Genomic DNA, 26,290 nt, shown 5'->3' on the forward strand with positions numbered 1-26,290 from the left:
GTGTAAAAGCCTCAGTCAACAAGGAATTGCTACCAAGCTCTCTACCTTTAACTTCCATTGTTATTTTGTACTCCACTCATTTATCGAAATGGAATCTATTTCTCTATATCTGTTCACTCTCTGTTATTTACGCATGAATAACTAAATCAGTTGAATGGGTTGAGAAGTATTTAGCTAGCACAACTAGGGAATCTTCACTCTATGCGATTATCTTGTATTATGTATGCTTCATTCGTCCATTAGAGATACACAGGAGGGTAGTCTAAGGTCAAGTTAGAATCTAGGCTCGGGAGAGTCAGATTAGAACGCATAAACAAGAGATAAGAGCTTAGGAATAAACACTGTTTGTTATCAACGCATCACATTCATCCTAGAGATAGGATATGATTATATGCGGTCACCTTGCTTTTATGCATTTTGCATCATCGCATAGGACAAGAGTAGAGACTTAAGGATAAGTGTTAACATAAAAATTGATCTTATGTATTTAACAATGCACTGATACAAATATGTGATACTATTTCTAAATATGCGTTAATTATGAATGTTCTTGTAGTATGCCTTGCGTTGTCACAAGTTTCCTTACGTTGGAACCAAGTGTAATTCCACTGCAAGTTTCTCGGTGTGATCCGAGATCGAACATAGGGACTATTTGAGGTTATTGTGGTATGCTCGTGGTATATGCGACCAGGTTTTTCAATCTTTAAAGAATGTTTTGTACAAGTATATAAAATTGCAGTAAAGTAAAGAAAAGCAGTAAGATGCGATAATAAAATAAGTACAGTAGACCTAAGCTAGATGATACAAGATACAAGCTTCATGATACAAGATGCTGGGGTCCAGGCTGGTTGTGAAGGTTATGCAAAGAACATGGAATGTGGCGGTAAGTCTTATGTACAAACAAAAAGAGAAAGATAACTAATATAAACAATGCAAGTTTCTTAATTGCGTTGAAGTTATAAGTACGGTTCCTCTTTTCTCTTGGTGTACACCTCTCAGTGATCGACTCTGCTCCCACATGTCTGTGATGAATCAGAGACTAACGTAATGAATGCAAGGTTGCTTGCATGTCTGGAAGTACTACTAGCTTTAGTTAACGCATTCTTCTAACCTTCTCTCGATAGATCAGAATGGCATCTTCACTTCTGCTCACACAGGTGAAGATGCCGTCTAGCATGCTTTAGCTAAATGCAGTTATCTCTTTAACACAAGTTAAGTACTTGTTTAATTCATATTAACTACCAGGGGATTAAGAAGACATCATAGAGAAAGGGATTCATGGAGGAACGAAAGTAGACAAAAAATGGAATATGAAAGCAATCAAAACATTTAATATGTCTATTAAGCATTTGATACATGGTGTGTGAATGAAGAGATAAAGAAAGTGAAATACAATGATGAAAAGAGATAGAACAGATACAAACAAGCACCAACATCTTGGGACTGATTCGGGTGGAGAACTACTTGCCGGATTGGATGGATCAGATGGATGGATGAGCTTCCCTCTCAAGCTTGCTCAACCAGTAGCAGGGTTCTCAGCACAAAGCTTCTCGGTGGGTATTAGGCAGAATGGAACTGAGACTCACCTTTCGGCCTTGTCTCGTCTTCTTCCCGAATTTCTTCAGTTAAGCACCCAACTCAGCCTTTTCTCTCAACACTTTAGTAGCAATTATCCCCGTATCCAGTAGCATAAGTTTTCTTTGAAATCTATGGGGTATTTATAGGTGAGGATCTTTGACTCCGACCTTGTAGTCCTCACTTATTGTTATGGAAATTCTGAAGATGGAGTGATATTATTCCTTCTGTTATGCAATCAGACTGTCAATTATGCATAACCGTTAGTTGTACACGTGTCTCAATCCTTCGCTTTTGCATTGCTCAGCTGCATCTTTCGATTGTGAGTTCGCATGCGGTGTTGTTTTCATTACCACATGTGGTTGCAAGTCAGCTCTAGATCGACTGTCGCATTGCGCCGTCATTGCGTTAATCGTCTCTTCATTGTTGATTGACGGGCACAATGTGACAAAGATACATTGATCAGTTCTTCTTGAGCCTTGAGCGCAAGTGGTGACTGGGTTTCCTGCAAAACAGAGTAAAATCTCCTTTTCTTCCATCTTAAAGATGTTAGTGGGTGTAATTTCAATAATTTATAATTATTGTATTTCTGAGCTAATTTTCATAAAATTGACGCATATTTACTATCTTTTGGCCGCAATATCGAGATAAGACAGTATAAATAACTTGTATTTCTACAAGTTATCAAAGATTGCTCTCAAAATCCACAGTCTATATATTTTGTGAAGAACAATCTCTTTTCAAACACCTACAACCCTGGGTGGAAAAACCATCCCAATTTTGCTTGGAAAAATCAACAACAAAATTTTCAATCTATGGCGTAAAAAGAAGGGCCACCAGGATTCTTTCAACGCAGTAATGGTCAATAGAGCAACCAAGCAAGTAGCTCACAACAACCACCACAATCTTCTTCTCTAGAAAGCCTATTGAAGCAATATATAGAGAAAAACGAGACAGTGCTTCAAAGTCAGGCTACGTCCATCCGCAACCTTGAATTGCAAATGGGCCAGATTGCGAATGAGCTCAAAAGTAGACCGCAAGGGGCATTGCCAAGTTCAACCGAGCTTCCACGCAACCCAGGGGGATCAGGTAAGAGCATTGTCAGGTTGTGACATTGCGTAGTGGAAAGACCGTGGAGGGAGGAAGAAAGGACCAAAGTAGAACAACTTCCATCGCAGCTGAGCTTGAGATTGCGGCAACGCAAGAAGAAGAAAAGGAAAATGAAGCAGTAGAACCTGAGGTTGCGTCAACCTCAAAGTCAAATGAAACGGGAACCGTGAAAGTTCAGTTACCATCCTTCCCTCAGAGGCTAAGGAAGAAGAAAAAACGAGGAGGTACAGTACCAACGCTTCCTGTCTATGCTAAAACAATTACATGTTAATATTCCTTTTAGTGAAACGATTGAGGAAATGCCTGCCTATGCCAAGTTTCTGAAGGACATGGTAACTAAGAAGAGAGGCGCTGGAAAATTTGCCATGATGGCACTAACACAAAGTTCCAAATCTATTATCCCACCGAAGATGAGCGATCCTGGGAGCTTCACTATTCTTTACTCCATATAAGGACTCTATATTGGGCAAGCCCTGTGTGACTTGGGGGCCAACATAAATTTGATGCCACTGTCAATCTTTCGACAATTAAATGTGGCGCAACTTGTGCTCACATCCGTGACTCTCCAACTGGACGACAGATCTTTGGTTCATCCAGAGGGTAGGGTGAAGTACGTGCTGATCACGATAAATAAATTTATTTTGCCAGCTGACTTCATCATCCTGGATTATGAGGCCGATAAAGATGTGCCCATCATTTTGGGGCGACCTTCCCTATCAACGGGTCGTGCTCAAATTGATGTGCACAAGGGAGAAATCACTTTGAGCATAAACGGACAGAAGCTCAAATTTAACATAATTCATGCCATGAAATTTCCTGATGAGGAAGACTTGCCAGATTCTGAAGATGACCTGAATTTGATTGAAGAAGAAAAGTCTGATGAAGAGTGTGAAGAAGAGGATGCCAACGCATTCGTAGCTGCCTGCAATACGATCGTAGCAAAAACAAACAAAGAAGAAGGATTGATCACAACGCAAGAAGTAGAGCCGAAAGAAGAAAGAAAAATAACGTAACCTTCTCTCGTGGAACCACCAACACTTGAATTGAAAGCCCTACCAACACATTTGAAGTACGCATTCCTGGGGCAGAATGAGAAGCTGCCAGTGATAATTTCCTCCACACTTAACGCAGATCAAGAGAATGCGTTGATGAGCATTCTCAAGAAACATGTGCGAGCAATCGGCTGGATGCTCGCTAATATCAAAGGAATTAGCCCCGCGTACTGCATGCACCACATTCGTCTTGAGGACGACCACAAAACAACCATTGAAAATCAACGCAAACTTAACCCTGCGATGAATGAAGTCATCAAAAAAGAGATTATCAAGTGGCTAGATGCGGGCATTATCTATCCCATTGCAGATAGCACGTGGGTTAGCCTCATGCAATGTGTGCCAAAGAAGGGAGGAATGATGGTAGTCCCAAATGAGAATAATGAATTAATACTGCCAAGGACCATCACTGGATGGCGCATCTGCATGGACTACCGCAAATTGAATACAGCCACAAAGAAAGATCACTTCCCTTTGCCATTCATCGATCAAATGCTAGATAGATTAGCAGGGAACGATTTTTATTGCTTCTTGGATGCATATGCGGGTATAATCAGATCATGATAGCTCCTGAAGACCAAGACAAGACCACATTCACCTGCCCATATGGGACATTTGCTTTTCGTCGTATGCCGTTTGGCCTTTACAATGTGCCAAGCATGTTCCAGAGGTGCATGATGATGATCTTTTCAGATTATCTCGAGGATTCAGTAGAAATATTTATGGTTGACTTCTCCGTTTATGAGGACACTTATGAAGTCTACCTGGCCAATTTGGAGAAAATTCTGAAAAGATGTGAAGAGATGAACCTGGTGCTCAATTGGGGAAAATGTCACTTCATGGTGAAGGAGGGAATAGTGTTGGGACACAAGGTCTCCCGAGAAGGGTTGGAGGTGGACAAAGCAAAGATTGACGCAATTGAAAAGCTTCCACCTCCAACCAACGTGAAGGCTGTGCGAAGCTTCTTGAGGCATGCCGGATTTTATAGACGATTCGTCAAGGACTTTTCTAAAATAGCAAGACCACTGAGTGCGTTGTTAGAGGCAGACAGGAAGTTTGAATTTGACAACAATTGCCTCAATGCATTCAAAATTTTAAAAGATGCGCTGATTATCGCACCCATCTTGATTGCGCCGGATTGGACACTCCCATTCGAAATCATGTACGATGCAAGCGGGTATGCGATGGGAGCTGCAATAGCTCAAAAGAAGAAAACTATTTTGCACCCCATCGCATATGTGAGTAAAACTCTGAACCCTGCTCAACTTAATTATACCACCACTGAAAAAGAGCTACTGGCTGTGATTTTTGCGTTGGAAAAATTCCGAGCATATCTATTGTGAACCAAGGTACTCATTCACACTGATCACTCGACAATCAAATATTTGATGACAAAGAAGGATGCAAAGCCGAGGTTGATCAGATGGGTTCTCCTCCTTCAAGAATTTAATATCGAGATAATTGATTGGAAGGGGACAGAGAATCAAGTTACGGATCACTTGTCTAGATTAGAAAATCTTGAGGTTGGCCACAATGAATCTGAAGTGAGTACCGTGTTCTCGGACGAGCAGCTGTTTCGCATAGAAGAATTGCCTGGTATGCGGACATCGTTAATTATTTGGTTTGTGAACAATTTCCTTAAGATTACACCTACCATCAACAGAAGAAGCTCAAGAATGAATGCAGACACTATTATTGGGATGAGCCGAATATGAATAAAAGAAGTGCAGATCAAATCATTCGATTATGCGTCCCAGATGTTGATTAACAACGCATATTGGAGGGCACTTTGGAGGACAACGTACTGCAGCAAAAGTTTTACAAAGTGGATTCTTCTAGCCTTCATTATTTAAGGATGCTGCTGACTACACAATGAAATGTGATCGGTGTCAACGCACCGACAACATTTCATGGAAGAACGCAATGCCAATGAATACTATCTTAGAGCTGGAACTATTTGACGTATGGGAGATTGATTTCATGGGACCATTCTCTCCTTCAAAAGGTAAGCACTATATTCTATTAGCCGTTGACTATGTCTCCAAGTGGGTAGAGGCAATTGCATGCGCCACAAATGATGTGGCAGTAGTTTCCCAGTTCCTAAAGAAAATATTTTCACGCGTTTTGGCACTCCCCGTGCCATCATAAGTGATGAAGGATCACACTTTGTCAACCACAATATAAAGGAGCTGCTGCGCAAGTACAATATCCTCCACAAAGTGGCCACCGCATACCATCCGCAAACAAATGGCCAAGTTAAAGTGTCCAATCGGGAAATTAAATTGATACTTGAAAAGGTAGTTAAACCTTCGGGGAAGGATTGGGCAATGAAGCTTGATGATACGTTATGGGCATACCGGACCGCATTTAAAACACCCATAGGTATGTCCCCTTATGCATTGGTATTCGACAAGGCGTGTCACTTGCCTTTGGAGCTAGAATATAAAGCACTGTGGGTGGTCAAGAAACTGAATTTCGATTTGAAGAAAGTAGGGGAAGCGCAGAAAGTGCAACTGGTCGAGCTAAAAGAATGAAGGAACAATGCATATGAAAATGCAAAAATTTATAAAGAGCGCACCAAGCACTGGCATGATCAACGCATATACAGTAAGAACCTCCAAGTCGGGTAGAAAGTCTTGCTTTTCAATTCACGTCTGCGACTTTTCCCAGGAAAGCTAAAGTCTCGTTGGTCCAGACTGTTCATAATTCAACAAGTACTTTTGCATGGCGCGATGGAATTATCAAATAATGACGGAACCAATATATTCAAGGTCAATGGGCACCGAGTAAAGGCATAACATGGAGAAGACTGGCATCGCCAAGTCGACTCCATGGAATTAAGAAACCTTGAATGAAGAAGGAAGTAGGTGGTCCCTGCATTATCAGATGATCGCAATTTATCAGGGACGCGAAGTTTTGGAAAATCTCAAGTCTTCAGCTCTTTTCTCCACTACTTAGAATTATCCTTACTTTACTATCTTTTCATTTTTCACTTCTGTTGCCACAAAAAAAAAAGCCTTTTGTTTTGTTTAAAATAATTTGACGCTCTCTTTGTTTTCCTTACAACTATCGAGGCGTGGGATTGCGGAAATGTTACGTGAAGCAGCACTTATCTTATTCCATCACCGCAACCCAACGAAGAATGATCGCCGCAAGATGGATGTGTCAATACAATGCGGGCGACAGCGCTAAATTTGGGGGTGTACTCTTCCTTATCCTTACTTCAAATTTTGCGCTATCACATTGCATATTACTTTTCAAAGTTTTATCACTGCATCCTCTTTGACTACCGCAAACATATCACAAGTAGATAACTTTAGTAGTTTACCGCATGTATTCTTTGCCAAGTATGATTTCAATGATGAAAAATATGCTTTTATCTCTTTCGTATATACTAGAGTCAACGTAAATCTTAAGATAGTCACCTCATGAAATATTTCTCGAAGTTAGGGGTTTGCTATCTTTCTTTCAAATTTTCTTTACAACGCATTCTATGACCATCACATGACTTATTTTAATCTTTTGGTAATGAGGACATTGCCGTATTTTAAATTTGAGGGTGGGGTATTTGTTTCTGACCTTGCTAATAATATATATATATATATATATATATAGATATATCTATATATAATTTTTTTTTGAATAATAACACCACTGTCAACGCAATGGAAAACTCATGTTGATAAGAGTTAAGTTGTGAAAGACACTTACCCGTAGTTGGATGTCCGCATGACATACGTGGGGGCAAGCCAAAACAAAAATAAGTCACCAAGATCAACGCATAAATAAATGACCGCAACTCCACTTCTAAGTTGGTATGAGTTTAGTCTAAGAAAGAGTGTATTGCTCGTAGTTAGATGTCCGCATGACACCCACGGGGGCAAGCCAAAACGAAGGCAAGGCACTCGGACCGGCGCAAGGTCAGAAAAAGATAGCAATGAAGAAAATTTTTGTGCAAGGATAAATCATTTGACACCCTGGTGTAAAATTTTCTTTTTGAAATAAATCATGCGATGTTCCGGAATTCGGTAAAGTCCTTTTGAAAGTTAAGCTTGCAATACCTAAGTCTTAGAAGTATTTTAGGAAGAGATTTAAATAAGATTTAAGGAAATTTTGACACATAGGATTTGAACGAAGTATCCTTGAGAAATCTTGGGAAAGAACTTTGCGGCTAACTTGCTAAAGGAATCTTTAGCTTATGCTTGAGGACAAGCATTGTTTAAATTTGGGGGTATGAGAACGGGCAGAAATGCATGTTATTATAGTGCTAAATCCTTAAACAATGTTGGATTGCGTTGATGAAATATGTTAAGTTGCGTCCATTAAGCATAAATTCTATAATATTGCGGTCGCATGCATCCAATGCATTAGAGCAGTTGATCTTTATATTTGTGTGCAGAATAATGCGTTAACGCAATGCAAAGACTGCGATCATAGGAATACATTGGTTGAGTGCAACTTCACCACAAGACTTTGCGTTGATCGTGCTCGTAAACATTTTCCCAAGAATAATCACTGCAACATGGTGGACACATCTGGACGAAAGGACAAATAAGATTGATGGGACAGAAAGCTGACAACAGTCGGATCCAAATTAAGTTGACAGTCGATAACGGTCACAAAGTACATCCAGCTTTATCGGTGACAATTATCCAGCCTATCAGTCAGGAATTAAAGCTGTCCCATCTGTACAACCAGGAGAGAGAAACTGCCTTTCACCTTTGATGCCCTATAAGTACGAAATGCATTCTTTAGAGAAGGGGGTAAGCAGTCGCTTACCTCATCACCATTACAAGTTCATACCTCTGTTCATAGTTTCTTTTCCATTTTACGGTGGAGCAAGAGAAGAGTGGTGATGCTGGAGATCGTCCAGGGCAACTCGAGAGAGAACCTTGGGGCGTAAGAGTAGAGAGCGGGCCGACTCTCTGATAACTTGTAGAAATACAAGTTATTTATACTGCCTTATCTAGATATTGCGGTCAAAAGAGATTAAATATGTGCCAATTGTATGAAAATTAGCTTCGAAATACAATAATTATGAATTATTGCAATTACACCCACTAACATCATTAAGATGGAAGAAAAGGAGATTTCTACTCTGTTTTGTAGGAAACCAAGTCACTGCTTGCGATCAAGGCTCAAGACAAACTGACCAACACATCTTTGTCACATTGCGCCCGTCAATCAATACTGAAAAGACGATTAACAAAATGACGATGCAATGTGACAGTCGATCTAGAGCTGACTTTCAACTGCATGCGATAATAAAAACAACACCGCATGTGAACACTCGATCGAAAGAGGCAGCTGAGCAACGCAAAAGCAGAGGATTGTGACATGTGTATGCCTAACGGTTGTGCAGATTTGACGGTCCGATTGCATAATAGAAGGAATAATATCCCTCCATCTTCAGAAATTCCATAACAAAAGTAGGGACCACAAGGCCGAAGTCAAAGATCTTCACCTATAAATACCCCATAAAATTCACAAAAAAAAGGATGGCTACTGGATACGGGGTGAATTGATATTAGTTCATTGAGAGAAAGGCTAAGCTGAGTGTTAAACTAAAGAAATCCAGGAAGAAGAAGAGACAAGGCCGTGAGGTGAGTCTCAGTGTTAATCTGCCAGATCCCCGCCGCGAAGCTCTATACTCAGATCCCTGCTACCAGTTGAGCAAGCCTAAGAGGGAAGCTCATCCTTCCACACGATCCATCCATATCGACAAGTAAATCTCCATCCAAATCTGTGCTGAGACGTTGGCACTTGATTGTATTTGTTTCTATCTTTTTTCATCATTGCATTTCATCTTCTTTACCTTTTCATTCACACACCATGTATCAGACGCTAAATAGATATATTGAATGTCTTGATCGCTTTCATTACCACTTCTCTATCTATTTACGTTCCTCCATTTATCCGTTTCTTCATGAGGTGTTCTTAATCCCCTGGTAGTTAATATGGATTAAACGAGTACTTAATCGAAGTTAAAGAGATAATTGCATTTAGCTAAGGCATGCTAGACAGCATCTTCACCTGTGAGAGTAGAAGTGAAGATGCCATTCTGATCTGTCGAGAGAAGGTTAGAAGAATGTGTTAACTAAAGCGAGTATTACTTCCAGAGATGGAAGAAATCTTGCATTCATTACGTTCGTCCTTGTTTCACCACAAAGATGTGGGAACGCGGCCGATCACCAAGAGGTGTATGCCAAGGAAAATACGGAACCGTGTTTATCACTTTAACGCAATTAAGGAACTTGCGATGTTTATACTAGTTATCTTTCTCTTTTTGCTTCGTATATAAGACTTGCCATCGCATCACATGATCAGTGTATAATCTTCACAGCCAAACTTGACCTCAGTATCTTGTATCATGAATCTTGTATCTTGTACCATCTTAGCTTAGGTTTACTGCACTTTATTTTATTATCACATTTTTACTGCTTTCCTTTACTTTATCGCAATTTTTATATACTTGCACAAACTATACTTTTAAAGATTGAAAAACCCGGTCGCATGTATAATAAACATAATGTAATAACCTCAAACAGTCCCTGTGTTCGACCTCGGATCACACCGACAAACTTGCGGTGGAATTATACTTGGTTCCAACGCAAGGAAACTTGTGACAACGCATAGCATACTACAAGAACATCCATTACTGACGCATATCTAGAAGTAGTATTGCATGAATTAAGTCAAGTCAGGTCATTATTACATAACATTGGACTTGAATCGTGCGTGCATGTCATCGCATAAATCTAGTGTTACAAGTTTATGGCAACATGAGCTTGTAGCACATCATCTAAGCATCACATACATTTTGCATTCATCATCAAGTCGACACTCTCGCGAAAGTGAGAATATCTTTAGAGCACGAGTAGAACAGTGTAATGCCTGGCAACAAGAAATTGTTCCAGGCTCTTTACTATACTTGCATTGCTATTCTTTACTTTATCTTATATCTATTCAATGGAAGTGCTATTTCTACATCTGCTCACTCTCTTAATATGCATGAGTAGCTAAACTAGTTGAATGGGTTGAGAGGAACTAAGCTAACATGATCTAGGAAGTTCATTGCTTGCGATTGTCTTGTTTTATGTTGTGCAAAACACCCCTTTAGAGTTACTCGTGAGAGAATCTAAAGAAAGAACCTAATGTCTCGAGAGAGCTAGGTTAGAATTTGGACTCGAAAGAGCAAGATTAGGCTTGCATAAACAAGAGATAGGGACTTAGAGATAAGCTCTGTTTGTTAACTTGCATCGCATGCATCCTAGAAATAGGAATGATATTATGTGGTCGCATATTTGTGTGAATGTCATATTGTCATCGCATAAATAGAGATAGAGGTTTATGTGTAAACCCTGTAGACTTATCGCATATTTATCGCATGCGTTCTAGCCTTAGAAGCCGTGGTATTCACGCCGAGAGGTGGTTTACTATTGTACGCATGTTGCATGATCGCAAGGCATGAATGCATCCTAGGGAGTGTTAGCCGAAACCCTTCTCAACCCGTTCACCACATATTCATCGTATTTCCCGTTTACCAATTATTTTCACTAATGCAACAACAACCCAACACTTATTTATTCAACTGGTTACCGCAAGTTTTCATAAAAATCTCCAATGCAACTATTTTCACAAGTCCTTGTGTTCGACCTTGAACTTACCAGGAAACTCAGAGGAATTTACACTTGGATTCCTCTGGGGAAACTTGAGTGCACAACGAAATCCACCAATACATATCATCCATACTTTCCACTTCATAAAATTCAAGCATCAATTACCAACACAATCTATTTTCACAAGTCTCTGAGTTCAACCCTAGACTTATCAGGAAACTCAGTGGAATTTACACTTGGATTGCGCTGAGGAAACTTGAGTGTACAATGCAATTTCACCATCGCATATCATCCATATTTCCACTTCATAAAAATCGAGCATCAGTCTTATAGTTCCGTTTTGGATATTGTCTTCTCTCTCGAAAGCATATTCATACCGTCCTATAAGATCTGAAAATGGCGGGTCACACTTACAAGAATTAATAAGTGTTAGTAAAGATCTTGACCGAAAACGATAACCAAAAGAACTATTGGGATATGAGTTATTCTAGATAATAGGATTTGGTCAAAAACTGTCTTGCTTCTGTGAAAGAATTCTTGACTGCCCCACGATAACACTTGTTCTATATCACTTAAGTATCGTTGCAAATAAATAAAGATTTATCAGGTACTTTATTAGTTTTGTAAAATGGATTTAGATGCATATTTAATAGAATTTGTTTAAAATGTTTCAGCAATATCGAACTCAATTATACAACTACTTGCTTCTGACAAATTTAACGGAGAGGGTTACTCCAATTGGAAATCAAATATCAATACAATATTAGTAGTAGATGACTTGAGGTTTGTGTTAACGGAGGAGTGTCCTTCAGTTCCTAGTTCAACGGCGACCCAAAATATTCGAGATGTTTATGATAGGTGGGTAAAGGCGAACGAAAAATCCCAGGCCTATATCTTGGCGAGTATATCTGATGTACTCAACAAGAAATATGAGGTCATTCTCATAGCTCGTGAGATCATGGAATCATTACAGGAGATGTTCGAGCAACCCTCATCGTCTGTTAGACATGAAGCCATTAAATATGTGTATGTGACACGTATGAAGGATGGGACCAATGTGAGAGAACATGTTCTTGACATGATGGTTCATTTTAACATTGCAGAGGCTCACAGGGCTATGATAGATGAAACAAGTCAAGTGAGCATGATACTGGAATCTCTTCTTGAGAGCGATCTGCCGTTCAGGAAAAATGTTGTCATGAACAAAATCACTTATAACTTAACGACGTTTTGAATGAATTTCAAACTTATCAATCGATGATGAAACTCAAGGAAAAGGAAATAAATGTTATTTCTAAATCGAAAAAGATTTACAAAGGGTCTACATCTGGTATGAAACCTGTTGATGATAAGAAAGCTAGTCCTTCTTTTTGTTCTAAAGATAAAACCGTACAGATGAAAAAGAAAGGAAAAGGGAAAAAGAAAACCGATGCGAAGAAAAACAAAAACAAAACTCCTAAGGGAATATGTTTCCATTGTGGAGAGGTTGGGCATTGGAAGTGTAATTGCCCAAAATATCTGGCTGAAAAGAAAGCAGAAAAGAGTAAACAAGGTAAATATGATTTACTCGTTGTTGAAACATGTATAGTGGAAAATTCTCACCTTACCTAGATATTAGATTCAGGCACTGCTAATCATGTTTGTACTTTTCTACAGGAAACTAGTTCTTGGAGAAGACTTTCTGAATATGAGATGTCTTTCAAGGTGGGCATAGGTGAAGTTATTTCAGCTGAAGCAGTGGGAGATGTGAAGTTGTTTTTTTGGAGATTCTTTTATCTTACTCAGGAATGTGTTCTTTGTACCTAAGATGAAAAGGAATCTGATCTCCATTTCTTGTCTTTTAGAAAATATGTACAACATATCTTTTGAATATAATATAATGAAGTGTTTGTTTATTCAAGAGGTGTTCATATTTGTTCTGCTAGACTTGCAAATAACTTATACATATTACAACCAACAGAAGCAAAAGCTATTTTAAATATAGTAATGTTTAAAACGGCTGAAACTCATAATGGAAAATGGAAAATTTCTCCTAATGCCTATCTTTTGCACCTTAGGCTTGGTCACATTAATCTCAATAGGATTGTGAGATTGGTAAAAAACGGTCATCTAAATCAGTTAAAAGACAGTTCCCTACCTCCATGTGAATCATGTCTTGAGGGAAAAACGACGAAAAGATCTTTTTCTGACAAAGGTCTTCGTGCCAAAGAACCTCTTGAACTTATACATTCAGACCTTTGTGGTCCGATGAATGTTAAAACTCGAGGAGGATATCAGTATTTTGTCAGTTTTATTAATGATTACTCTCGATATGGCTATATTTACTTAATCAGTCACAAGTCTGAAACTCTTGAATAGTTCAAAGAATTTAAGGCTGAGACTGAAAATCAGTTAAGTAAAAGAATTAAAACACTTCAATCTGATCGAGGTGGTGAGTATATGGATTTGCAATTCTAGAACTATCTAGTAGATCATGGAATTCAATCCCAACTCACAGCACCTGAAACATGATAACTTGTAGAAATACAAGATATTGCGGCCAAAAGAAAGAAAAGTTGCGTCGATAGTATGGAAATTGGCTAAGAAATGCGAGAATTATAAATTGTCGTCAATACACCCACTGATACCATTGCGATGGTAGAAACGAATGTTTCAGTTCTATTTTCAGGAAATCAAGTCACCGTATGTGTTCATGGCTCAAAGATAAACTGAACAACGCATCTACGTCGCCTTGCGCCCATCAATCAATAATGAAGAGACGATCAACGCAATGATGGCACATGCAACAATCAATCAAGAGCTTTGCGATCAACGTAACTTCAACCGCATGCGGTGATAAAAAACAACACCGCATGCAGGCAAACGATCAAAGATGTAAAGAGCAACGCAATTGCGGAGGATTCAGATGCGTGTACAGCTGACCGTTGTGCATTACTGACGGGATTGATTGCGTAACAGAAGGAGTATTCATTCCACCATTTAAGGAACTACCTTAACAATAAAGTGGGGACCACAATGCAAAGAGTCAAAGTTTCGCCTATAAATAGCTTCTGCAATTCCATTGAAGAGATATACTGGATACGAGAGAATTGATATTTGTAGATACTCGATAAGGGAGACTTGAATACTGATATGAGATAGAGATTGGTTGAGCGATTAATTGAAGTAGATCCGGGAAGAATCAAGAGACAAGGCCAAGAGGTGAGTCTTCAGGCAAAGAATCCTTTCAATCCCCACCGTTGAAGCTCTATATGAAGGTCACTTCTACCAGACGAGCAAGCTTGAGAGGGAAGCTCTTCTCTTCATCCATTCCACATGCCGGCAAGCAAAACCTCCGTCCAGATTTGTGTCAAGATGTTGACACTCTTCTATATTTTTTTCTAATTCATTTTCATCACTTGTACTCATCTTCTTTACTCTATCATTCACACCATGTATCAAACGCTTAATCTTAGTATTAATTGTTATGATCATTTTCATTATCATCTCTCTGTCTATTTCCGTTCATCCATGATTCACTTTCTCCATGATGTTTTCTTAATTCCCTGGGTAATTAATAAGAATTAAGCAAGTAAATTAATCCGGTTATGGAAATAATTTTGTTTAGCTAAAGCATGCTAGAAGACATCTTCACCTATGAGAGCAGAAGTGAAGATGGCCTATCGAGAGAGGGTTAGAAGAATGCGTTAACTAAAGCGAGAAGTACTTCCAGAAATGGAAGCAACCTTGCGTTCATCACGTTCATCCCTGTTTCACCATAGAGATATAGGAACGCAGCTGATCACCGAGAGGTGTACACCAAGGAAGCGGAACCTTAGTTACATCTTTAACGCAATTAACTAACTTGTGATGTTTTTACTAATTATTCTTTCTATTTCTGATTCATACATAAAGACTTGCCATCGCATACCCCGATCCTTTGTACAACTTCACAGTCAGCCTCGAACTCAGTATCATGTATCATGAATCTTGTATCTTGTATCATAATAGTTTAGGACTTTACTTTTATCGCACTTTTATTTTATCAATGCAATTTATGTTTATCGCAATTTAAATTCATGTATAAAACAAATCTTTTATTAATTGTAAAACTGGTTGCATATATCATGAAAGTAACCCATTAATGAAAACAATCCCTGTGTTCGACCTTGGATTACTCTGAGAAACTTGCGTTGGAATTATACTTGGTTTCAGTGCAAGGAAACTTGTGACAATGCATTATTCCATAGCATACTATAAGCATATAATTGACAACACATATATTTAGAAGTAGTAATGCATAACATAGCATCCATACTTCATTTCCATTTTTACGTCATCAAGTTTATGGCAACATGAGCTTGTTGTTTAATCATCCATATTCATATTTGTTCGCATGCTGTAACCATAAAAAATAATCAACATTTCCAGCGTTACAAGTTTATGGCGCCGTTGCTGGGGATTGGCACCTGAAACACCACAACAAAACGGTGTTGCAGAAAAGAGAAATCGAACCTTGTTGGACATGGTCCGGTCTATGATGAGTTATGCTCAATTACCTCAATCCTTTTAGGGGATATGCAGTACAGATTGCAGTTTATATTCTTTGTTCTATCCAAAAGTGTTTTAGAAACACCATATCAATTGTGGAAAGGACGTAAAACAAGTTTACGTCATTTCCGCATCTGGGGTTGTCCAGCACACGTATTGGTACAAAATCCTAAAAAATTGGAAACACAATCGAAATTATGCCTATTTGTAGGATATCCCATGGAAACAAAAGGAGGGTACTTTTATGATCCCCAAGAAGATAAAGTGTTTGTATCAACAAATGCAACTTTCTTGGAAGTGGATCATATTAAGAATCATCTACATCACAGCAAACCAATATTACAAGAATTGTCTAAAGATACTACAGATAAATCAACAAGAGTTGTTGATCAAGCTAGTCCATCAACAATGGTTGTTGTCCCATCACGTCCATCCCAAGAATTGGGGATGCCTCATCGTAGTGGGAGGGTTATTCAACAACCTGAACGCTACACGGGTTTAAAAGAAACTCAAAACATCATACAAGATGATGGTTTAGAGGATCCATTAACCTTTAAGAAGGCAATGGAAGATGTTGATAGAGAACAATGGATAAAAGCCATGGACGATGAAATGGAGTCTATGTACTTCAACTCAGTCTGGGAACTTGTAGATCAACCACAAAATGTTACACCTATAGGTTGTAAGTGGATCTACAAGAGAAAACGAGACCAAATTGGCAAGGTACAGACCTATAAAGCCAGGCTCGTGGCAAAGGGTTTTACCCAAAGAGAAGAAGTTGATTATGAAGAAACTTTTTCTCCTGTTACCATGATTAAATCAATAAGAATACTTCTTTCCGTTGCCACATATTATGACTATGAAATATGGAAAATGGATGTCAAGACAACTTTTTTGAATGGCTATCTTGATGAAAGTATTTTTATGTCTCAACCAGAGGGGTTCGTCAAAACAAGACAGGAACAGAAAGTCTGTAAGCTTAATCGATCCATTTATGGATTGAAATAAGCGTCTAGATCCTGGAATATAAGATTTGACACTGCGATCAAATCTTATGGCTTTGAACAAAACGTTGACGAACCTTGTGTATACAAGAAGATAGTCAACAAAACTGTAACATTCTTAGTTTTGTATGTTGATGATATCTTACTCATTGGGAATGAGACAAGCTTTCTTGCTGACGTAAAGATATGGTTAGCATCACAGTTCCAAGTGAAAGATTTGGGTGATGCTCAGTATTTTCTAGGAATACAAATCTTTCAAGACCGAAAGAATAGAACATTAACACTATCTCAGGCATCTTATATTGATAAGATGTTGTCAAGGTATAATATGCAAAATTCCAAGAAAGGTTTATTACCTTTCAGGCATGGAATTCATTTGTCGAAGGAACAATGTCCTAAGACACCTCAAGAGGTTGAGAGATGAACAAAACTCCATATGCTTCTATAGTTGGGAGTTTGATCTACGCTATGTTGTGTACACATCCCGACATATGTTTTACAGTTGGAATCATCAACAGGTTCCAATCTAATCCTGGACACGGTCATTGGACCGCTGTAAAAAATATCCTCAAGTATCATAGGAGAATGAGGGACTATATGCTTGTGTATGGACCTAAGGATTTGATCCTTACGGGATACGTTGATTCTGATTTTCAGACTGACGTAGATTCTAGGAAATCTACTTCAGGATCAGTTTTCACTCTTAACAGAGGAGCTATAGTTTGGAGAAGCATCAAGCAAAGTTGTATCGCTAACTCCACCATGGAAGCGAAATACGTGGCTGCATGCGAAGCTGCTAAGGAAGCAGTATGGCTACGCAAATTTTTAGTTGATTTGGAAGTCATTCCAAATATGCACCTGCCTATCACACTGTATTGTGACAACAGTGGTGCTGTTGCTAACCCAAAGGAACCCAAGAGTCACAAGCGTGGAAAACACATTGAACGAAAGTACCATCTCATCTGGGAGATTGTACACAGAGGAGATGTGCTCGTCACAAAGATAGCCTCTGAAGACAACCTTGCTGATCCATTCACCAAGGCCCTCTCGGCTAAAGTTTTCGAGGGCCACCTAGTAGGACTAGGACTCCGAGTAGTGTTATCTAGAGCAAGTGGGGGAATGTTTATGGTATTATAGATGCTACTTTATTGTATTTTTACACTATGTATCTCAATATTATATTGTATATATTTGTTCTCACTGGAGTTTTAGTCCAAGTGAGAGATTGTTGGGAATGTCTTAGAACTTGCAGTTCGTGTTAAACATTATGTTTTATCAATAACAATGATTTGTTGATTTTGCATCTTATTATGAAAATCCAATAAATGCATCTTTGGCTATAGTTTGAATGCTTTAACTTTATATAGTGACATAAACAGGATCAAGTTGACAGTTTATAGCCTAAATGGTCTAATAAGTATATGGATGAAATTAGGTATCTCATCCTGGTAACACTATTGGATGTAGCCCACTCTGTAGTTGTTACAAGAAGTTGTATGGTGCTACAAACGATGTGATCCACAAATCGTTGATGTTGAGACATGAGAGTGGGGGCATCCTATGCAATGAACTCCTGTTTGTTCGGGATTATCCTTTGATCTGCAAATGGTGAGAGTAGTCCAACAGCACTACTCAATAAGCTTACCATTTTGGGGATAAGACCAGATGAATAGCTGGGGACATAGCCTTGCAAGATGAAATTCACTCCTACCCTATTTAGGGTTAGCAGATAGGTTGTTCTCTTAAGTACTGAATCCAGGTCTTGAACAATTGGGGCCTTGCCTTCTCATGATAGAGAAAATATTTGATTCATAGAGATTATGAATCAGAATTGTTCATTAGAGGATCAATATGAACTTAAGGAACATGATGTGGTCACAGGGGTAAAATGGTATTTTTGACCTAGCTGTGATTACGAACAACCTGTGAAAGATCGACTTACTGATTATGGTTATTAAGTGGACATAATATATCTACAGTGAGGGGTGTTCAACTATGGGCTATAGTGGAGTGTCCTATTAGTTAACGAATGGGGGTTAGATCGGACTAATGAGTTTAGTCGATTAATCTCGAATCATTGGAGCCCATGATCTGTAGTCTGCGAGGTCCCCCTACTAGCTTGTAAATGGATAAGCTTTAGAGTAGCTTGAGAAATTAATTTGAAATGTTCAAATTAAACGGAACAAGAGAATAAATATTTAAATATGATTTAAATATATAAAGATGATTATTGTGCAAAAATTAATTTAATATTTGATATTAAATTAATTAATGAAATTAATTTAAGAAAATCAAATTTTGAATTAAAATCATTTTTTTGTTAAAAAAAAATGAAAATTCGTTTGCATGTTGCACAAAAATGGAAAATGGGCTTTTTCCATTATCATCATCTTTATGCTCACACAAAAAACATTATCTTCTCTACTTTGATTCTCCAAGCATGAGGTGCAAGCCATGCACTCCATCTCTTTGCATGTTAATAAAAAATATATAAAGAAGATTGGAGTTGTTGGAGAATAGATAATATAGAATTTTGAGAGAAATTTTTCTGAAGAAGAAGTTGTCTTTTATAGTCAGGCTACTTTGAGTTTCTCTGGTTTCTTCACATCTTCAAGCTATTCTTGAGTTTAAAAACTCTACCTAAAGCTCCAAGAGCATAGTAGGGAAGGCTTTGAGGTGGTTCACATTGATAACAAGTGAAGATAGCAGCTGAACAGGCGTTTTCTTGGAGAGTTCATCAAAGGTATATTCAGAAAACCCATTTTTTGAGAAGAGCATGCTTTAGTTTTTGCTAAAATTAGTGAATTAGAAAGCTTATGGATCCTTGATACTTTCGCTGCATGTTGTTTTACTCTTTCAATTACGTCGTTAATAAATATAGACCTACATTTCATCAGGATGACCATAAATGACATGATCTAAATCCTGAGTGAGTTGTGAACTCCTGCTTATGAAGGCGGTCCTTTGGGTGAGAGTGGCCAAATCGACAACACAATAAGCCTACCATTTTGGGGATTTGTCTGATTGGGGAGTTGGGAACACAACTATACAAGACATAATTCATTCCTTCCAAATGTCGAGATAAGTAGATAAATTGCTCCCGTAAGGGTTGATTCCAGGGCTTGAACAATGTGGCGCGACACCCTCTTTTGGCCCGAGAGAGGTTTGGTCATAGTCGGACTATGACTTATTGTTCATTAGAGGAATCAATGGTACTTAAGAAGTTAGATGTAACTATAGGGGCAAAATGATAATTTTGACCCAATTGTACTTATGAGCAATTTGTGAAAGGTCATCGCACTGTTGACTAGTTATATCCAATGAACAAAGAAATATATTTGTAATGCTGATAACTTGTAGAAATACAAGTTATTTTGGCTCTTAAGTTGGAAAAACTAAGGTTTTTAATGATAAATTCTCCTCATTTTTAGAAGAAACGCATGGAATCACTCAAACATTAGCAAACTCGTGCAAAAGAATGTTTATTACTAAATACTGCGGCACTAACGCGTTATATTGCAGGATTTCAACAAGAAGCTAACGCATGAGTAAGAAGTGTCACAGGCAAAAGTTCTAACGCATGGGCCATGCGTCGAAAGGAATTCAATGTAGAGAAGATTCATTGATGCAGGCTGTTTGTGTTAAATCACCACTTGCAAGTATGGGCACCTGCAGCAAGCGGCGTCTGAAAAGCTTCTGAGTGTTAGGCGGCTAACCAGGGCATGGACTTTAATGCTGCCCATCACCAAGTTGGAGATGACCAATGCATATAAATAGATGAAACCCCTCCAGAGTTCACACGTACATATATATAGAAATTTTCAAGATCCTCACTCTCATAATTAGTGTAGTCATAGTTTTAGTTCTTTAGAAGATGTGCTGTGGTGCCAAGATGATCAGAAGGGTTAAGAACCACCATCATCGCCGGTCAAGGAGTGGAGGAAGTCAAGTTTGAGAAAGACACTTCGTCCAACTCCTATACAAGTGATTGTACACAACTAGATTGAGCCAAAGAGATACAAAAGATTGTACTCTGCGGCTTGACTCAGTTCCTTTCATCTCATTTATCGCTTTCATTTCATTTGATTAAATATTGCTTTTGTAAAGACAATCTGCTTCTTTATAAATTCATATATTTGATCCATCATACTTTTCCATTGTTTATTTCTTGTTTATGTTGAATGCATCTATACTTTATGCAAAACTTCATTTCAAATGCTTAAGCCATCTTGATCAATTGGTAAAAGCATCTTTAACTTAGACTATTCGAGAGAATAACTAAGCCCGTCAAGTAGAATGCCTAGTACATCTAGAGATAGACTTACTGGTGTTTATTGCATTCTGTGTTCGACGCATGCATCCTAGAGATAAGTTTTGTATGTTATTAGCATTGAGAAGTGTCGAATAAGAGTCTAACGCATAAGTAAAGATAGGCAACCCGTCTCATCCACATCACATTCTAGTTCGTGTACATTCATCTTAGATTGACGCATACCACTTAAATTAAAAATCCATTTTCACATGATTCATCACTCACTACTCAACTCTTTTGTATCTTCTTGCACAAGCACAACACCGTAGTGTAAATAACACATTTCTCTCATACATTTAGGAAACCCCTACAATAGCTACAACGCAAAGTCTGTGTTAGTTTAATTGAATCATTGAGTTTGACACTGGACTTACCAGGAACCTAAATTGGATTTATACTTGGGTCTAATTTAGGAAAACTTGAACGTCAATAGGAGGAGTGTCGTGCGTTCTATTGCACAGCTCTAACGCACCAACGCGTTACAAATACATAAACGCATCAAAGCATCAATGCATCATCTATACTTAAAACTTATTTTTTCCAATTTATTTTATACAATACACTCCCAACTCGAATCACGATAGCAACGAACAATTTTTTGGTGCCGTTGCCTAGGATTCAGAAACAAGACTAACCAAAAAATTCGTTTGTATCTTTTGTAGGAACATATCAGTCGAGGGAGTATTACAAGCTAAGCCTAAGCTTGTGAACGTTTATGAGCAGGGAGAGCACTCTTGAATTCATATACGACCCCGAGATTGAAAGGACCTTCCGACATAGAAACTGATCTAATTATCATCGAAGGTTGAGGCAACAGCTTTTCAGACAATAGAATAGGAAACAAGCAATGGCGGACAACCAGGAAAATCAGAACTTAGTTCAACAACTAGCTCATGCTGTGCAAAATCTGATCCTAATGGCGAATAGTAGCACGCATCCCATGAGGGAGTATGCATCCCCTATACTGTATGATTTCTCACCAGGAATCATATACCCGACGCCAGATGGGACCAGATTCGAGATGAAATCTGTAATGCTTCAAATGTTCCAGACTGTTGGACAATTTGGGGGTGGTCGTGGTGAAGATCCTCACGCCCACATGAAGCGTTTCCTGGAAACATGTAATTCATTTGTGATTCTTGGAATCACCTCAGAGGCTATCAGGCTATATGTCCTCTATTCTTTGCGTGATGATGCAAAACAATGGGTAAGCTCACTGGAGCCTTGTAAAATCACCACCTGGGAGAAGTTGGTGGAGAAATTTATGCAAAAATACTTCCCACCTACCACCAACGCGAGGAGGCGTCGAGAGATTATGAACTTTGAACAAGAAGAAGCTGATACCTTAAGCGCCGCATGGGAGCGTTTTAAAGGATTGGTAAAAAATTGCCTGAATCATGGACTACCATTAACTATCCAAATGGAGACTTTTTATGGTGGGTTGAATAGAGCATTGCAGACGACAGTTGACGCAATGGAAACTGGTGGAAGTATGGATAAATCTTACACTGAGGCTAAAGAGATATTAGACCGCATTGCTAAGCATAACATTGAATGGGTGGCGATACGTATGATGGAAGAGCTGACAGGAAGAAGAGATCTCTGAATGTTAATTCTATCAACTCCAACGCAATAGCCACACTTTCTGCACAATTGGCTACGATGACCAACATTTTACATAACATATCGCTAGGAAACACATCAAATCAGCAGAAGGTGAATCAGATAGAAGCGTTTGGGCAGCCCATGGTTACCTATGTGGGTTATAGAGATCCTCATTCTTATGTTGATTGCCCACAAAACCCGCAGTCAGTATGCTTCATTAAAAAAACCCATTTTCCAATACATATAATTCTGGATGGAGAAACCATCCGAATTTTTCTTGGACAGGAGGAAATCAACAGGAGCACCACCCTAGGGGCGAATCAACAGCAAAGGCAAGGACCGCCGCCTGCATTTCAACCAACGCATCAGCCACATCAATAGCCCTTTAATAGAGAAGGACAGGCATTGAGCTCAGGATCTCCGCTTGAGAACCTATTAAAGGAATACATAGCCCAGAATGACGCGTTGCTGAAAAGCCAGGCGTCGTCTATCAGAAACCTGGAAATACAGGTAGGGCAGATAGCGAGCGAGTTGAAAAATAGGCAGCTTGGAGTTCTACCTAGCAATACTGAAACTCCTGGGAAGAACAATGTAAAGGAGCAATGTCACACGGTGACGTTGCAAAGTGGAAAAGATCTTGAAGAAAGAAGAATGAATCCAAGAAACAATAGTCCTTCAAAAGAACGCAACACACGTCCAATGGCAATAGAAGATCAAGAAGAAAGAATGCCTGAAACTACAAACCAAGTACGTCTAACGCGGGAAACCTGTGGTGCCACTAAACGCACCATTCCCTAGACGTCTGATGAAGAAGAATGATGAACAACAATTCAAGTGCTTTCTTGAGCTCCTGAGGCAATTGCATATCAATATTCCACTTAGAGAGACCTTGGAGAAAATGCCAAAATATGTAAAAAAATTTAAGGACATTTTGACGAAGAAAAGAAGAGTCAGCGAAACGGAAGTAATCGCGCTAACGTAGGAGTGCAACGCGTTAGTAAGCAACAGTCTACCTAAGAAACAGAAGGACCCTGGGAGCTTCACAGTTCCATGCTCGATAGAAGGGTTAGATGTGGGACATGCGTTGTGCGATTTGGGAGCCAGTATTAATCGCATGGCACTCTCAATCTTTAAGAAATTGGGAATTGGTGAAGCACAACCCACTTTTGTTACTCTTCAACTTGTTGACAAAACAATCAAGTACCCAGAAGGAAAGATTGAAGATGTTCTGGTAAAGGTTGACAACTTTATATTCCCAGCAGATTTTATCATCTTGGACTATGAAGCAGATAAAGAGGTACCAATTATCCTTGGACGCCCCTTCTTAGCTACTGGGAAAGTTTTAATTGACGTGCATAAAGGAGAATTAACTATGCACGTAGATAATCAAGAGGTGAAGTTTAATCTGTTAAACACATTAAAGTTCCCAGATAGTGAAGATTGTCAGCTGAACAGTTTAGAGTTGCTTGAAGAGGAGACCCATGTGTGCGAGGTCCTCGCGTTGGAGAAGAACTTGAAAGAACCAGAGTCGCCAAGTCTGAGTGAGCAGTGGACAAAACCAATGCATCCATCACTAGAGGAACCACCAGAACTTGAGTTGAAACCATTACCTAGTCACTTGAAATATGCCTTCCTCGAAACAAACAAAACTTTACTTGTGATCATTTCCACGAATCTTACTGAGCCGAACGAGCACTCTCTCTTGCAGATGCTGAAAAAGCACATGCGTGTAATAGGTTGGATGTTAGCGAATATCCGTGGCATCAGCCAATCTTATTGCATGCATAAGATCAGGCTGGAAGAAGGGAAGTCGAGATCGATTGAGCCTTAAAGAAGGTTGAACCCCATAATAAAGGAAGTGGTCAAGAAAGAAATCCTAAAATGGTTAGATGCGGGAGTGATCTATCCTATATCCGATAGTAGCTAGGTAAGCCCAGCCCAATGCGTTCCCAAGAAAGGGGGAACAACTGTGATAGTCAATAGCAATAATGAACTCATACCTTCAAAGACTGTCACGGGCTGGCGCATCTGTATGGATTACAGGAAGCTCAACAAATGCGTGACCCCTGAGTGTATTACTAGAGGCGAACCGACCCTACGATTTCAATGAAGACTATTGTGATGCGTTTGAAACATTGAAATATGTCTTGTCATCAGCCCCGGTACTAATAGCACCAGATTGGATGCAACGTTTTATTCTCATGTACGACGCGAGTGATGTTGCAGTAGGAACAATGTTAGGGCAGAAGAAAGGAAATTTGATACATCCCATCTCTTACGCGTCCAAGACACTAAATGAATGTTAGGAACACTACACAACCACTGAAAAAGAAATGTTCTCTATAGTGTTTAGCATCGAGAAGTTCAGATCTTATCTAGTTGGTGTGTCAGCCACCATCTACACAGATCACCCAACCATAGAGTTCCTAATGAGTAAAAAGGATGCGAAGCCAAGATTAATAAGATGGGTGCTGCTGTTACAGGAATTTGACATTGATATTCAGAACAGAAAGGGAACTGAGAATCAGGTGGCTGACCACCTGTCCAGGTTAGAAAATCAAGAAAGTGAAATCAAGGACGCATTTCCTGATGAAAGCTTGGTCAAAGTTGAAGACAGGGAACCTTGGTACGCGGACATAGTTAATTACTTAACTACCAAGCAATTCCCTGGGAACTTCAACTCTCAGCAAAAGAAACGATTAGTACATGACAGCAAATTTTATTTTTGGGATGAACCGTTTCTCTATAAACAAGGCCATAACTCATAATGCGTCGATGTGTTTCGGAGGAGGAGACACAACGCATCTTGGCTGAGTGTCATGACTCTCCTTACGGAGGGAATTTCGGTGGGCAAAGAACTGCTGCGAAGATCCTTCAAAGCGGATACTTCTGGCCCACTCTCTTCAAAGATGCGAGGGAGTTTTTTCATAAATGTGACCCCTGCCAACGCACCGGGAATATCTATCAAGGGACGTAATGCTCTTGAACAATATTCTCAAAGTTGAGCTGTTTGGTGTTTGGGGCATTGATTTTATGGGACCTTTTCCCCTGTCCTGCGGCTTACAATATACTGCTTGCAGTAGACTATGCATTAAAGTGGGTAGAAGCAGTAGCTTGTGCCAGAAATGATGCGCCCACTGTTTCTAAGTTTCTTACCAGGAACATCTTCACACGCTTTGGAACGCTAAGAGCCTTGATAAGTGACGAAGGTACGCATTTCATTAATCACATCATTTCTAAATTAGGAAATTCCTTAATTAATACTTGTTATATCAATACATAATGTCAAAATAACCAAAATACCATTATATAATGAAAATACTAACTTACCCTATTCCAATTTAGCCAAAATCCCAAAATTAGCCCCTTTAGAGGTTATTTGGACCGTGGTAGGCAGCTGGACGTTGGGCAGTAGGTAGGGTGGGCATGCTGTTCCGCACAGGGGGCTGGTGCGTTTGGGCGTGCATTGCGTTGGACGAGTGT

General features: G+C 39.1%; 1 non-coding gene across 1 annotated transcript; it reads right to left on the reverse strand.

The window, feature by feature from the left end:
• Nucleotides 1-22,502: 22,502 nt before the first annotated feature.
• LOC150038916 (small nucleolar RNA R71) lies at nucleotides 22,503-22,606 on the reverse strand. The gene has a single exon (XR_016527426.1). It is a non-coding gene; the product is annotated as a small nucleolar RNA R71 (small nucleolar RNA).
• Nucleotides 22,607-26,290: the final 3,684 nt, after the last annotated feature.

The sequence above is a fragment of the Benincasa hispida genome, chromosome 1, assembly GCF_027475165.1.
Source record: "Benincasa hispida cultivar pf3 chromosome 1, pf3_genome.v1.1, whole genome shotgun sequence".
NCBI lineage: Eukaryota > Viridiplantae > Streptophyta > Magnoliopsida > Cucurbitales > Cucurbitaceae > Benincasa > Benincasa hispida.